The following is a 14,482-nucleotide window of genomic DNA, read 5'->3' as shown; positions in this document are numbered from 1 at the left end:
TATGTAGGTATAAATTTTAATAATATTACATTACTTCATTTTAAAAACATGCATTTTCATTTGTAACAGAACTTATGGCTGGACTAGGTATATACTGTATATATTTAATTCCAATTTTGCAAGAATATTAAAAAGAGGTCGGGACAATATTATATATGCTACATATTATTATTTTATGTTCATAGGCACATAAGTGAATTTGCCAAAAACTGTCATAACCATAATGTTAACACCAGGAACAGACATAAACTTGTGGTGCCTACTACTCGGCTAAGTCGAGTTAGTAAGTCTTTTGTGGGGCGATGTATATGCTTTTACAACAAGGTCCCAGAAAATGTATAAAACAAAAGTATTCCAAAGAACGTTATTCAAAAGAATTGTTAGAAAACGTTTGTGTGGTAAAGGTTACTATAACATAAATGACTTTCTTAATGATACCACAGATTGGGAATGGAGTGACCGCCCTCAGGCTACTAAATAATAAGTTTAATTGTACAATATTACTTTGTAAACATATTTATTCGATGAAAAAAAAAGCCCGCTGAGTTTGTTGCGCCCATTCTTCTCAGGTCTGAGGCATTTATTTTGGATTGTGTGGTAGTTTTTTGACTTTCAATAAGTGATGTCACATCCTATTTTGAATAAAAATATTTGAATTTGAATTTGAATATTATGATAGATGCTGGCATAGTATTTTCTCTGCTTTATATATACTTTCTAATAAAGTATGTCGACTTAATATATTTGCATTGCTACGACATAGCGCACTTGAACAAATAATCTAAGCTCTACTATTTAATTCATTAAAATATGCGTGACTAATTTTATCCAAACTCTGATTTTCAAATTTGTCAATTTTTACAAAATTTTTACTAAAAATAAAAATAGTTTAAGAAAACTAAAAAACACGCTTTGGTTGAAAAGATAATTGTTGAAATTTAAATGAACATAAATTCCCGACTTATCGACGCTAAATGAAAAAATATTTAATTTATCAAAAATCTTATTTTGCAAATTGAAAAATGGAATAATTTTATCAAATTAATGTGTTGTCATCGGTCCTCGATAAATCTACGAAGTTTTAACGAAATCTGGCCGTTTAAAGTGGGTCAAAAATGTGCCCACATGAGTCGGTTACAAACAAACATACATACAGGTGAAGTTAATAAAAAGAAAATAAAAAAAGCCCGCTGAATTTCGTCAGATCTGAGGTATATATTTGAATAGGTGTTATAGTTTGATGTTGAATAATGATTTAAAAACCCTATTTTAATAAGAATGAATATGAATGAATGAATTAACGATAAACATTGTCATTCTTAACAGAAGAACACAACATAATAAAACTTTTCTCTTTTGTTTTTTTTCATAATAAAACTATTCGTAAACATTAAATATAAAAATATATATATTACTTATATATCGGTAGTAAATAATAATAGTTAAAATTCGTAAATTCCGAATTTTTAAATAAGAAAAAATCCTACTAAAATAAAATTCGTTATTTTTTTGTTTCATATTTTAACCATTTTCTACTTAAATATATCACCACCACCAAATAAACCCGTTTGTTTACAGCTTATCAGCCATCGCTTGGTATTTGGTAATAGGTTTATTTTAAGTAGATGACATCTTTTTTAGCATGCATGTATGCATTCTATCACAACATGCATGCGTCAATTACGATAATTGAATCCCATATAAGTTGGTTAAGCTCTACTTGAAAATTAATAATACGCTTAAAAAATTATGTTTCAATAATTTAAAATGTCACATACTGCTTAGAAAAAGATCTCCGAAAAATCAAATAATGGGGAGTAAATTTAAAAGTAAAAAAAAATCGACTTACTCAACAGTAAATAGCACTACACTTTCACAACACAAGCACGTGCGTTCTCCACGAGACACTGCGGCGGACTGGACCCGAGCCACTAGTTCCCCACATTATTATACCACGGCATTTCACTGCCACTTTCTGGGTTAATGAGAGATGCCCGCCGTTTTCTAAGCAGTTTCGAAATGCGAACTTCTGAGCTTTTATGAGTGCCTGGTACTATTTTTTATGCTACGTTTTGGAGCGTAGACCTAAATGATGAGCATATCTTAAAGCTAGTTTGACAATTTATTTATTTATTTATTCAAAGTCCACACAGGATACAAATATCAATTCATAAAATCATAACACAAAGTCTAAGAATCATGTTCTTACAGTTGCAGGTGAACACATAATGCACATAAACACACAAGCAATTTCATTCGTACATTTTTTTAATGAAAATAAGGGACAAGACGAGCTGGACGTTGAGCTGATGGTAATTGATACGTCCTGCCCATTACAATGCAGTGCCGCTCAGGATTCTTGAAAAACCCAAAAATTCTGAGTGGCACTACAATTACGCTCGTCACCTTGAGCCAAAGATGTTAAGTCTCATTTGCCCAGTAATTTCACTAGCTACGGCACCCTTCAGACGAAACAGTAATGTTAACACATTACTGCTGCACGGTAGAAATAGGCGCCGTTGTGGTACCCATAATCTAGCCGGCATCCTGTGCAAAGGAGCCTCCCACTGACCGTGACCCGTAAACTCGTTTATCCTCCTCTTACAAAAAAATCCACAAAGGCTCACTTAACTTTATTGCAGACATACAGATGGATAAAAATGGTGAAATTATCATTGTTCCTTCTTAACCATGGATAGCTGTCAACAATAAAAAAAACTAAGTTCTTCAGTGGCGAGAAAATTTATTGAATTTGGTGTTAATTACTTAAAGGAATCTTTAAGTGTTAATTCTACTAAGATTTGTTACTCTATATGAAGAAAACAAAAGTGAAAATAAATCTCTCTCCACTAACACCGATAAATTAATATACAAAGGAATTACATTGAGTAACCCTCAAGAAATTGCTGACCTCTTTAATAATAAAATATTTGCGAATGTGACAGATCCGAATTAAAATAATACTTACACTGATATGTGTTATTAACAAGTTAAATCAGTAAATAATTCTATTAATGAGGCGCCATGCACTCACGATGAAGTAGCTGCAACCCATACGGTCGGGACTACGCAAAAAGTGGCTTCTCTACTCCGCCGAATACGAGGCAGCAGTAACAGTTCTGGTGGCGATAGCCGACAGTGGGTATGTTGGCCAAGTAGTAGTAGTAGATACAATTACTAACAAAATTAGATTGTAAGTTTATTAACAATCAACGGATCATAGTTATTCAAAAATAAACGTTTTTATTATTTATTTTGCAGTAAACTAAATATCTTAGCTCTTATGATAATTCATTGCTTTTAAATTTTTCAGTGTTCCTAAGAATTGCAAAAAATTTGCATGTTATTTCTTCGATCTTACGTCAGTTAAATAAAATAATCATAACGGTGAAAATACAAAGTTAAGCGTAAAATAAGCTATAGCGTAAAATTTTTCTGCGTCCGTCACAGTGACACCAGCATATAATTTCATCAGCACCCACACTTTTTAATCGGCAGCACAACAGTACAGATATACTACACAGATGCTTCTTATTTAAAGTAGATTTAAGTGCTATAGCAACAGGACTACCCCTGACGAATTTACAATTTGTTGTTCTAAAATATATAATAATTATGGTAAACATGAATGCTACAAAAATACTCCCTTTAATATAATTTAATAATTGTTTTTGATAAGGAAACAATTAACAATAAAACTAATACTATTGTTTCAAAAAAAGGAAAACATTAAAATGTAACCACATACTATAAATTCAGTTTAGTACCTCCAGCTCCGGCGTAAAAGCGTTTCAAACAAACTTACAATCTCATTTATAAGATAGAGATAGTCGAGGCAGGAAAAAAGATCATCTACACAGACACCCCCGAAAAAAGTCGATAAGAAAACAATCTGAAGAAATTAAAAAAGCAAAAAGAAAATTCTAAACTGTTTCGAAGGAAAACAAAAGAAAACAAAGCATTGGTAATGTGTCAAAAACACAACCAAAAATGTGAAAACTAAAAATTTTAAGTACTAAATTATCACATGCACCTCTTAACGCATAGCAATGAACAACAGAGGGGAAGACATTCAAAATTTTTGGTCCCATAAGTATTCATAATTTTTTTTCCAAAAGTAACTTTTTCAAAGAGCTTATGATATTTTTAATATTGGTTACGGCTTTTAAGTGTACTGATAACTTATTATAAGTTTTAATTGACATTGGGTAGGGACCTGTACTGCGTAATATTAATTTAGATTTAGTTTGCAAAAGATTATTTTTACAGTGAGGTGATCTGCCGGTGTGCGTCTATGATGTAAAGATTAGGGTATTTTCTTACAAACTTAGTAGATATTTCGAGTATATAATATGTGCACTGTAATATTAATACTTAGTTTTTGAAAACAAAAGTTTGCAGATTGCTTTTTGTTTAATATTAATATAGAGTTCGTGTGCATCTACAGTGTTTCCCCACTGTATGACGGCGTAGTTTAGCCAGGCTTGTGCGCAGGCGTGGTATGCACTGCCGTTTTTAAACTTGTAGATTTTTTTCATTCTTCTTACTTACTTACTTTCTTTTTCAGTTCTTACTATCGACCTCATGAAAAAATATAGTTTTGATTTAAATCCCCTTAAAACTAATATATTTAAGTTTCTTATGGAAAATGAGGACAAACGAGGTCACCTGGTGTTAAGTGATCACCGCCGCCCACGTTCTCTTGCAACACCAGAGGAATCATAGCACCGTTGCCGGCCTTTGAGGAAGGTGTACGCGCTTTTTATGAAGGTGTCCATGTCGTTACGTCCCAGAAACACCGCACAAGGAAGCTAATTCCACAGGTTTGTAGTACGTGGATAAAAACCGCACTGTGGAGGACCGCCACGCATCCAGATGGTGGAGATATCTTTATTTGTGGCGTGTCGTGCGAAGGTGGAATTCGGTGGCTGGAATCAGATGAAACAGCATTATATAGGTACAGAAAATTCCGATATTCTGTACCTATACTATGTACTTGCTGACTTGAAGGAGAATGTTCTGTTCATAATAAAATAACTCTTGCGGGTGGCATTTCATAAAATAGGTAATTATTTAAAAATCTACAAATGAAGTATACATTTTCTCTGCTTAAAGACATTCCTATAAGATTTAACATAAAATCACTTACATGAGAATTTTACATAAATATGCAATATAATATTACTTTAGGTTTCTATGACTAAGCATATTGTTTTTTTAAATTAAAATAAAGTCTTCTTTCAGTAAAATGTTCTTCTTCTTCGTCGTTACACTCTTGACAGAGCGGTAGTGGTCATCACGATGTGAAATCTTTTGGGACAAATGTGATTCGCCCCATGTGGCGAATTCTCGTGGAGCGAATCACATCAGCAAAATGTTACTTCTACAATATTTATGGTTGAATCTAGTTATCCAACGCGGATTAGGACCTTACTTTTTTAACTTAACTTTCCTAATCTTATATGTTTCAAAGTCAAATAAACTTTATTCATTTAGGCTAAAACTAAGCTCTTTTGAATCGTCACTACAAATATTTCTTTTAAATGACTTAATTTTCCATATTATGTTCGTTAAAAGATGGGCTCGTGAGGAGAACGTACAAGAAACTCAACGGACACTCTTTTCAATCAAATAGAGTTTTTTACAATGGCAGTAATATACATAACAAATTAGTTAAGGTACCTACTGCATCAAAGTAATAAAGAATTTACTGTATAAATATAAATTATCATATTATATATGCATCAACCTTGAGCTTGATTTCTTTGTTTGTGTAAGGATGCTTCGTGAATATGATAGTCGTGATTACTATCACAATTAGTTATTGCATTCAACAATATTACAGTGACAAACAATTTATTAACTATAACATTTATTAAATATAACCTGCCACTACAAGCATCACCCGTTCACGAGTTGATGCATGGACTAGCCATCGCTCCCTTCAAACATATTTGAGGGAAGGAGACGATCCGGCACACGAGGTCGTTTAGTATTGTATGTATAATATACAAACAATATATAAACAATTTGTTATTTTTAACCGACTTCAAAAAAGGAGGAGGTTCTCAATTCGTCAGTATTTTTTTAATGTGTGTTACCTCACAACTTTCGACTTGGTGAACCGATTTTGATAATACTGTTTTTTTAAAGCTGGTGCTTTGTGTGTAATTTGGTCTAGATCTGACAATAACATCCATGAGAAAACCATAAAAGTCTTAAATTTGCTATACATACGTATATAAACATAGCAAAGTGGATGATAAATTTACGAATAACTCAATATCGCGCCAATAGATTTCGATTATTCTTTTTTTATTGGAAAGGGTATACTTCAAACATAGTTTGGTGAGAGTTTGGTTAGGTTCTGATTACGAAATCCATGACAAAGTAACGGAACTCTTCAATTCTTAGGAGCAAATTAACGATATTCGGCCGAAACTTTTTTATGCTATCCGGATATTTAAGTCATCTACCATAACATAGTTATGATCAAGTAATTGTCGTATTCGAATATGATTCAATGCAGGGACTCCTTACCGACTTACAGTAAGGGTGCAATGTGTGGTAGAATTTCTGTCTGTAATCAAATTGCAAATTCACTAAAAATCAAAAAAAAAAAATTAACAAAAAAACAACCGACTTCGAATATATCGTATTTTTTTACAATCTAATTAATTAATCTAACTCTAGTTACGATTATTGTAATTTTTGGAGTAGATGTAGGTATATCTATTGTTTTGGAATAGCGTTTTTGAAGTCGGTTGTGTTTTTATTAAAATATTTTTAAGTGATATACCTCACTTCTGCCACAAATTATATTAAATTTGTGACCAAAATTTATGAACGATGCGGGACTCAGACACGAAACCTCTCGGGTTCCGTCCGAGTGCTCTTAAAAAATGAGCCAACCGTTCGTGTGACGCATGGATCGTACATTTTGGTATGTCTTGTTCAATTTTCAGGTTATGGCTCAATCTACAGGATCTACTTTACAGTTGATAACCTGCCCAACCCCAATATTTACATATTATTTATTATATATTGGGGTTGAGCAGGTTCGGCAATTTTGGTTAAAAATTTAATATAGTATATATAGTTGCATGTTTAATACATATTATAACATTATTTATATTAAAACAGCAAAAGTCTATGGAAATTTATCGTACAAATAGATGCATTTTAGAATCCGTTACAAATGTTAATACGTGGGTAACAATGAAAATGTTTAGAACTGGCCAGTTAGAAACATTGCTAATGAAACCTTTTTTTCAATTTCAATAATAGAACTCTTTGGTAACCTAATGTAGAATAAATATTGCACTCATTGGTCATTTGTTTTTGTGAATTGGTGGCAAATCTAAAACTTTTGTTACACGTGAAAATTAACCTAATGCGAGAAAATTTTCAGTCAATGATTTATTATTACTTTCGTTGTGGGCTTACTCAACAACAAAGCTGTGGTAAGCTGCGATTAGCATTTCTTAATGAAGCCTTATCTCGTGCCACTATTTACAATTGGTTTAACGAGTTTAAGCGTGGACGTAGCAATCTCAATGATGATCCGCGTGAGGGACGTCCTTTAACAGCGACTGCTGAAGTAAACATCAGTGCTGTGCGACGCATGATAGAGGAAGATAAGAAAGTGACCTATCAGCAGATACGGGCAAGCCTTGGCATTGGTATGAGTCAAGTTCAAAAAATATTACACGAACATTTAGGCGTCAGGAAGCTTTTTACCAGATGGATTCCCCATACTTTAACCGACGACCAGAATCACTTTCGCATGGACTAGTGTTGCCAAATGTTAGATAAGTTCAACGGCGGTGACTCAAATGATGTATTTGACATCGTCACAGGTGATGAAAGCTGAATATATTGCTACGAAGCCGAAACCAAAAGATACTCAGCTCAGTGGGTGCTTCCTTTCGAGGATCGGCCAACTAAGGTAAAGAAAGGAAGAAGTCAAGGAAAAATGATGATTTCCTCATTCTTTGGTCGGAAAAGTCATTTCGCGACAGTTGTGTTAGAAGATGCAAGGACAGTTACTGCAGACTAGTATGTCAATCGCTGTTTGCCTGTTGTCTTGAACCAATTCGACAGCAGCGCCCATGAAGCAGGATCCTCCGTCACCACGACAATGCTTCAGCGCGCTCCGCAAAACGGACTGTTGAATATTTGACTATGGCAGGTGTCGAGACAATGAGTCATCCGCCATACAGTCCTGACCTGGCGCCCTGCGACTTTTAATTATTCCCAAGAACTAAAGGTAAATTTCGAGGTATTCGCTTTACGAGCCCTGAAGATGCGGTGAAGGCGTACGGAAATGCCATAGAAGATACTCCTAAGGAAGAATGGGCCCACAGCTTTTCTCAGTGGTTCCATCGAATGCGACGATGTGTAGAGAGGAACGGAGATTACTTTGAAGAACAATAAAAGTTTCGGCAATTTTCTACATTACGCCGTTTTTCATTTTCTAAACATTTTCAGTGTTACATAGGTAACAACTAGGTACAAGTGTGTACATCCTCAGAGCTTAAACTTAATCTTTGTTATATTCGCACTTAACTAGTAATAAAAATTCTTCATGTCAATAAATTGGCAACTGGGGTCGTTTTTGGTGGGTCATTGTCATCAATAATTATTATTATACTAGCTGACCACACAGACGCTGTTCTCTGAACAGAAAAAAATATACGTATTCGGGTATAATGTAGTCTTAAGCCATCGGAAATGTATAGTAAAAGTGAATGAAATGAAGGAAATATGGATAGATCTCTTGATTGTTGTCTTGCCGCAACAATGCGGGCAACGTCTCACTTTCAATGCCGCCTTGAACCACTTCTTCTGTCGGGACAGGACAGGACCCCCCACATGTACCCGAACAGCTGCGCCGAAAAGCATTATGCAAGCATAAATAAAAAATCGCGTGCATACAAAGTACACATGCCAAAAGTAAAATCAGCATTTTGCGTGAACCTCTAAACTGATTTTATCAACGATATGTCACTCGAAAGGTTGGCTCAGTTGGAAAGAGTGCTCGCACGGAACGCGAGAGGTCGCGGGTTCGAATCCCGCATTGTTTTCAGTTTAATATAATAATAATAATAATATGTGATATATTTCAGGCATCTCAAACCCATAACAGTAAATTGAATAAAATAGAATAAGATGTACTTAACCATTTTATACATGACAGTACTAAATAAAATAACATAAAACTAAAATTTCCCCAAAGGAGGTTTCATACAAAAAGTAATGTACTGATAATACTATTTCCGGTTAATGTCACGACGCACCGAAACCCAGTAATTGAGTAAAGGAATCTCTGGGTGCTCAGAGCATACACTGAGAATTTCGATTTAGGATTCGCGAATGCGAGACCAAAAAGCAGCAACTCGTGATCTTATCACTGCGAAATAATCGGGGACTCTCAAGTCGGCAAATATGCCCGACGCACTGCAATATTTGGGCAGTCTCATCAGAGTGCGGTATGCATTATTATACTGCACTCTGCATATTGCAACAAACAGCCAGGGCCCTACGCTCGCGTTCTATATCTCCGTTATCACACAAATTCTTAGTTAGAATATGCCCCAAGTACCTGAATCGGTCCACTCTGTCTATGGATACACCGTCTAAAAAGACCATCGGAATTCTCTCTAGACCTTTAGCCGCAAACACCATCATTTGTGTTTTTTTACATTATATTTGAGGCCATGCTGCCCTGCATATTTTTCACAGATAGCAGTTGAGAGACCGGGTCGAAAATCAAACTGCGCATCATCAATCTTTAAATTACGGGTAAATTAATATCTCCAGTATTTTTCCTATATATGTACCTAACGAAATTGGCCTATAGTTTTTGAGACTGGAGAGAGTTTTATTCTTAGGGATAGGAACCACCACAGCGCTCATGAGGTTTTCTGGCAAATAAACTGTATTTATGAAAATGTTAAAGTAATCCCAGAAGTGAGGGTTCTCACATTAGAACATACCAAATTGTGTAAACATATTTCACGGCTGCGATTCGATCCCTCGACCTCGCGGTGTTTCGGCTTCGCAATCACAATGATTCAACTGATCCAATGTCTGTGTGATCATTAAGTTGGAATAACCTAAGTATAATTAGTTAGAAGTATAAATCTTTCATCTATAATTTCAACGACTGTCTTACGAATTTTCGATCAGGCCACGTGTCCTGACGCGATTTTAACATTTTATACCCATCCCAAGAAAAGTGCTCAACGCCGATAAAGAAGTTTTCACTTCAAAAAAAATTCGGCGATTCATTTTTAATTTATATTCACGTATATATAAATTTAACTCAATAATAAGTATTGGCTACGTGTATGTACTTAGAATTAGTAAGGTACATAATATTATCTGTAGTTGATTTCTTGTAGGTTATTAGTATGTAAGTAATGTAGTTTTAGCCGATTGTGACTTGATTGTGAATTTATTGTTAAGTTATTATATTTATTTTGTACATTTTGTTACATAAGGCGTAGACTAAGATTAAATAATGCATTGAGGTCAAACCTCTGTGGTTTTTAGAATGTATTTTATATTTTCATATTTTGTAAATTATTATAAAAATAAATAAATAAAAAGTATGTGTGTGTAACCTTTATGTGCGATTGAAGTAAAACTTAACAATAATTTACTTTAGGAATAATTAACGCATACATAAATATATTAAATTATATATACATTAAATAAAGCGATTTTACTAACTAAGCACTCACGTATTACTGAAGAGCTGGGAGCATTGTTAGATTTTTGATTTGTTCCTGTTTCGCCCCGCAAAGTTTCGCCCCACACAAAAAATTCTTGTTTCGCCCCAGATTTTATTCCTGTTTCGTCTCGAAAATAAGTAAAACGAATAATTTATTATTTTATTCTTATTTTGCCCCACTTTTTGTTCTTTATTCGCCCCGGGTAGTAGTTTATGTGTTTTACAACATGTTTTGTACGGACAGCATACAAAATATTTTAAAAATCATATTTTTGACGATATTATATGTAAATATTATTAATGAACTCAACAAGTTAGCATTCAATACCAGAAATTAATTGATGGAAACAGGAGCCTTTTAACTAATTCAAATTTTACTTATTCAAATTGTTATCTAAATTGGTTTAAAAACTCAATATCTTTAAAAAAAAACGTGTACAACGTGTGCTCGCTAAACAAGCAAGTTTATGGCCTAAAATCCTAACTTTTATCTACCGCTTTTTCCTCCTTCATCTTATGCATGGACTTCGGAATCACGATAATTTTCTATGTAGGTACTTGGTCCGTTTATGATATTTTTGTTCCAAGTTTTATCATTATACTTTTGAGACAACCTAAGACAGCTGTGCCGCAATCTTCAAGAAAATAATATGTAATAGGTTTATGAACACCTTTTGATATTATTATTCATCAGAAAATAAACACTCACACTTTTTACAGGTCAAGTCATTATCAGGTTCTTGATTTTCTCTTTTATTTTTATTTATTGATGAAAGAGTAAAATTTTCCTGGGTTTCCGCCATTTTATTTGACTGATTATTATTTTCATTATATATTCTATTTATAATTCATTAATATCATTCGCACATTTTAAAATTTTCAGTCATTAAATAAAATAATTGAAATTAATAAATCGAAGGTTATATTATTATTAGCAATATCAATATGACATTGTTAACGAATATTGACAAATATAGTTGTATGGGCTCGAACCCTTTGCCTATCCTAATAGGAAACGAAAAACGAATGTCAGAAAATTTATGAAAACTTATATATCCTTTATTGCAATAGTAGTAATAATAAATGATAAAAGCACTTGGATATTTAAAAAAAATATTACTGAGCAGTTTGAAATATTTTTTAAAATCATTAAATTATAACGGCTTAAAAAATTATTTCAACTGACTTTTGTACTGAGCGTTACTTCCGTCAGAAAAAATATCTGAGTTAACCCCAAGTCGCGCCTAAAGAAGTCTTACTTCAAAAATTCTATAGAGTTGTAACAGGAGTCTCGGTTAATACATCTAATATATAAAATTCTCATGTCGCGGTGTTTGTAGTTAAACTCCTTCGAAACGGCTTGACCGATTCTAAAGAAATTTTGAGTGCATATTGCGTAGGTCTGAGAATCGGACAACATTTATTTTTCATCCTCCTTAAATGTTAAGGGTGGTCCACGCCAATGTTTTTTTGTAATTTTTTTGACTTTTTTTTTAATTTGTTTGATTATGAGTTAGCATTAAAAATACATACATCTTCAAATTTTCACCCACCTACGATCAACAGTTACTTTTGTATCGCGATTTTAATATCGGCAATACAACGTCTGCTGGGTCAGCTAGTATACAATATATTCTGATTATTAGATGTAATGTCTAATAATAAGTGGTGATACATTATCTAAGAGAGAGTGAGAACGTCCATCATTGAGATGTGCCACTTTAAATAATGAAAGTTAGAAGTTTGCATTCAGTTCATTTACTAACCTACTCATGTATTACACATTATATGTATATACTATCTATTTGATTTAATTCAATGATTTCTACCAGATAACTCTACCTGATACGAAATGGATATGCATGTCCACAAAACTGCTGTGAACTCAACAGAATACAATGCCAGTGGGTGGCTCCTTTGCACAGGATGCTGGCTAGAATATAGGTAGCACAACGGCGCCTATTTCCGCCGTGAAGCAGTAATGCGCAAGCATTATTGTGTTATGTTGAAGGGCGTCATAGCTAGTGAAATAACTGGGCAAATGAGAACTAACAACTTATGTCTCAAGGTGACGAGCGCAATTGTAGTGCCGCTCAGAGCTTTTGGGTTTTTCAAGAATCCTGAGTGGCACTGTATTGTAAAGGGCAGGGCGTATCACTTCCGTCCTGCTCGTCTCGTCCCTTACAAAAAAATATTTTTGAACCCTCGGATTTATAATAAACTACTCCATTTCAAGGATAAGAAGCTTCTATCAAAATATTTAATGTGTCCTATTATATGGAAACCGAAAATCTTCATAATCTCAATGATAGCAAATACACATACTATACACATTACTATAATAATAGATACAACTATTACGTGTGTAGTTATTACTTTTAGTTTATTTCGTTAGATTAAGGATTGGTCTCCGCTGCGCTCCAACTAGATACCGCAGGCGTAGTCGCAAAGTGCGGCAACTAATACTACGCCCAAGTGGGCGTACTGGAGCCAGTCTTGGACAATTGGTGACGTCTACGTGCGTCATGTTCTGTTAGACTTTGCTTATAATTAAAACTAAAATGCTGGTTTGCGTAGTAAAACTTTGTAGAAATAATACTACAGGAAATAAAGACACTGTGGTCATATAACATCAGTAAGTATTTTGTATTTTATTAATTTCAATGCTAAATAACACGAATCGTTATTGTTACCAAATTTGAAAGATGCTATTGAGTGTCACGATGCCACGCACGCGTATCTTATCTAGGTAAACACAGTTGAAATATTTCTTAATATAATATTTTACTTGCAGCTCCCCACAGTTGTAAACCATATGTCCACATTGGCTTTAAGATTGTTTTATATAATATCAGTAATTTATTATCTATTGCAAGATTAGAATTTCTTTCCATAAGCCAGTAGTAACTACGATATTTTATATTCAACTCATCCCTCTATGCTATGATGTGCTACTTCCATGAGGCGTCTGTTTAAGGCGACACTAAATGCCAGCGACCTTGAGCGATATGAGTTCACGGCCGCCGGCCCGCCGTCTATGAAACAAAACAGTTTATATGCTTACAATTCTCGTTATTTAGTACTAATCTGAATAAATGAACCTTCACAAAAAAGTACAAGCTATAAGAATAACTTTTCTGAGAGAAGTACCAAAAAATGCGTCACGCTATGCCAAAAAACTTGTTTAACTTCAAAAAAAAGTGGTAGTTCAAAAAGGCTCGGCAGTGTTAACTATAACCAACAGCAAGCATTAGCAACCTACAAATAACACTTAAGGATATGTGTAACAGGATAAAATAGTGTTCATACCTCGAAATGCTATACTTTCACCACAAAACTTGTCAAAAAACACCATGTTTGCGTGTTTTCTGCTTACTCTTCGCCTTGGAGTCTGAGATACTTTACTGTTTCACTGTGTTTGTGGCAGTTCTTTTTATCCCAGTTTCACTGGTGGGCAGGTTTCTCTCCTTAGTGTGAAATACTTGTAGACTTGGATGCAATAGCCTTAAATCTACAAGATATAAAAATAAATACTTTTTTTACTTAACACAGATTATTAGATTTTTCATGATTATAATCAGCATCACAACACAACTTCTTTAGATCCATCTATAATAGTGATAAAATAAATCGTAGTTTATTTATTAATAATAATATCCTAGTGACAATTGTTCTGCACACCGTAACAAAGCGATTATGAATCGTCATTGCTGTCAGATTTTTTTAATTAATAAGGCACGAGAC

At 33.9% G+C, this 14,482-nt stretch overlaps 1 protein-coding gene across 1 annotated transcript in view; it reads right to left on the bottom strand.

Moving 5' to 3' along the window:
* The window catches only part of LOC126970924 (serine protease inhibitor dipetalogastin), a 91,063-nt gene extending 89,080 nt beyond the window's left edge, over positions 1–1,983 (bottom strand). Inside the window, exon 1 of the mRNA XM_050817057.1 lies at positions 1,850–1,983. The gene's annotated coding sequence lies outside the window, so the exon portion shown is untranslated. The remainder of the gene's footprint in view (positions 1–1,849) is intronic.
* Between the last annotated feature and the right edge of the window lie 12,499 nt (positions 1,984–14,482).

Source organism: Leptidea sinapis, chromosome 22, assembly GCF_905404315.1.
Source record: "Leptidea sinapis chromosome 22, ilLepSina1.1, whole genome shotgun sequence".
In the NCBI taxonomy this organism is placed as follows: domain Eukaryota; kingdom Metazoa; phylum Arthropoda; class Insecta; order Lepidoptera; family Pieridae; genus Leptidea; species Leptidea sinapis.
Note: the sequence above shows the minus strand (reverse complement) of the source record. Positions and strands in the feature narration are given on the sequence as shown.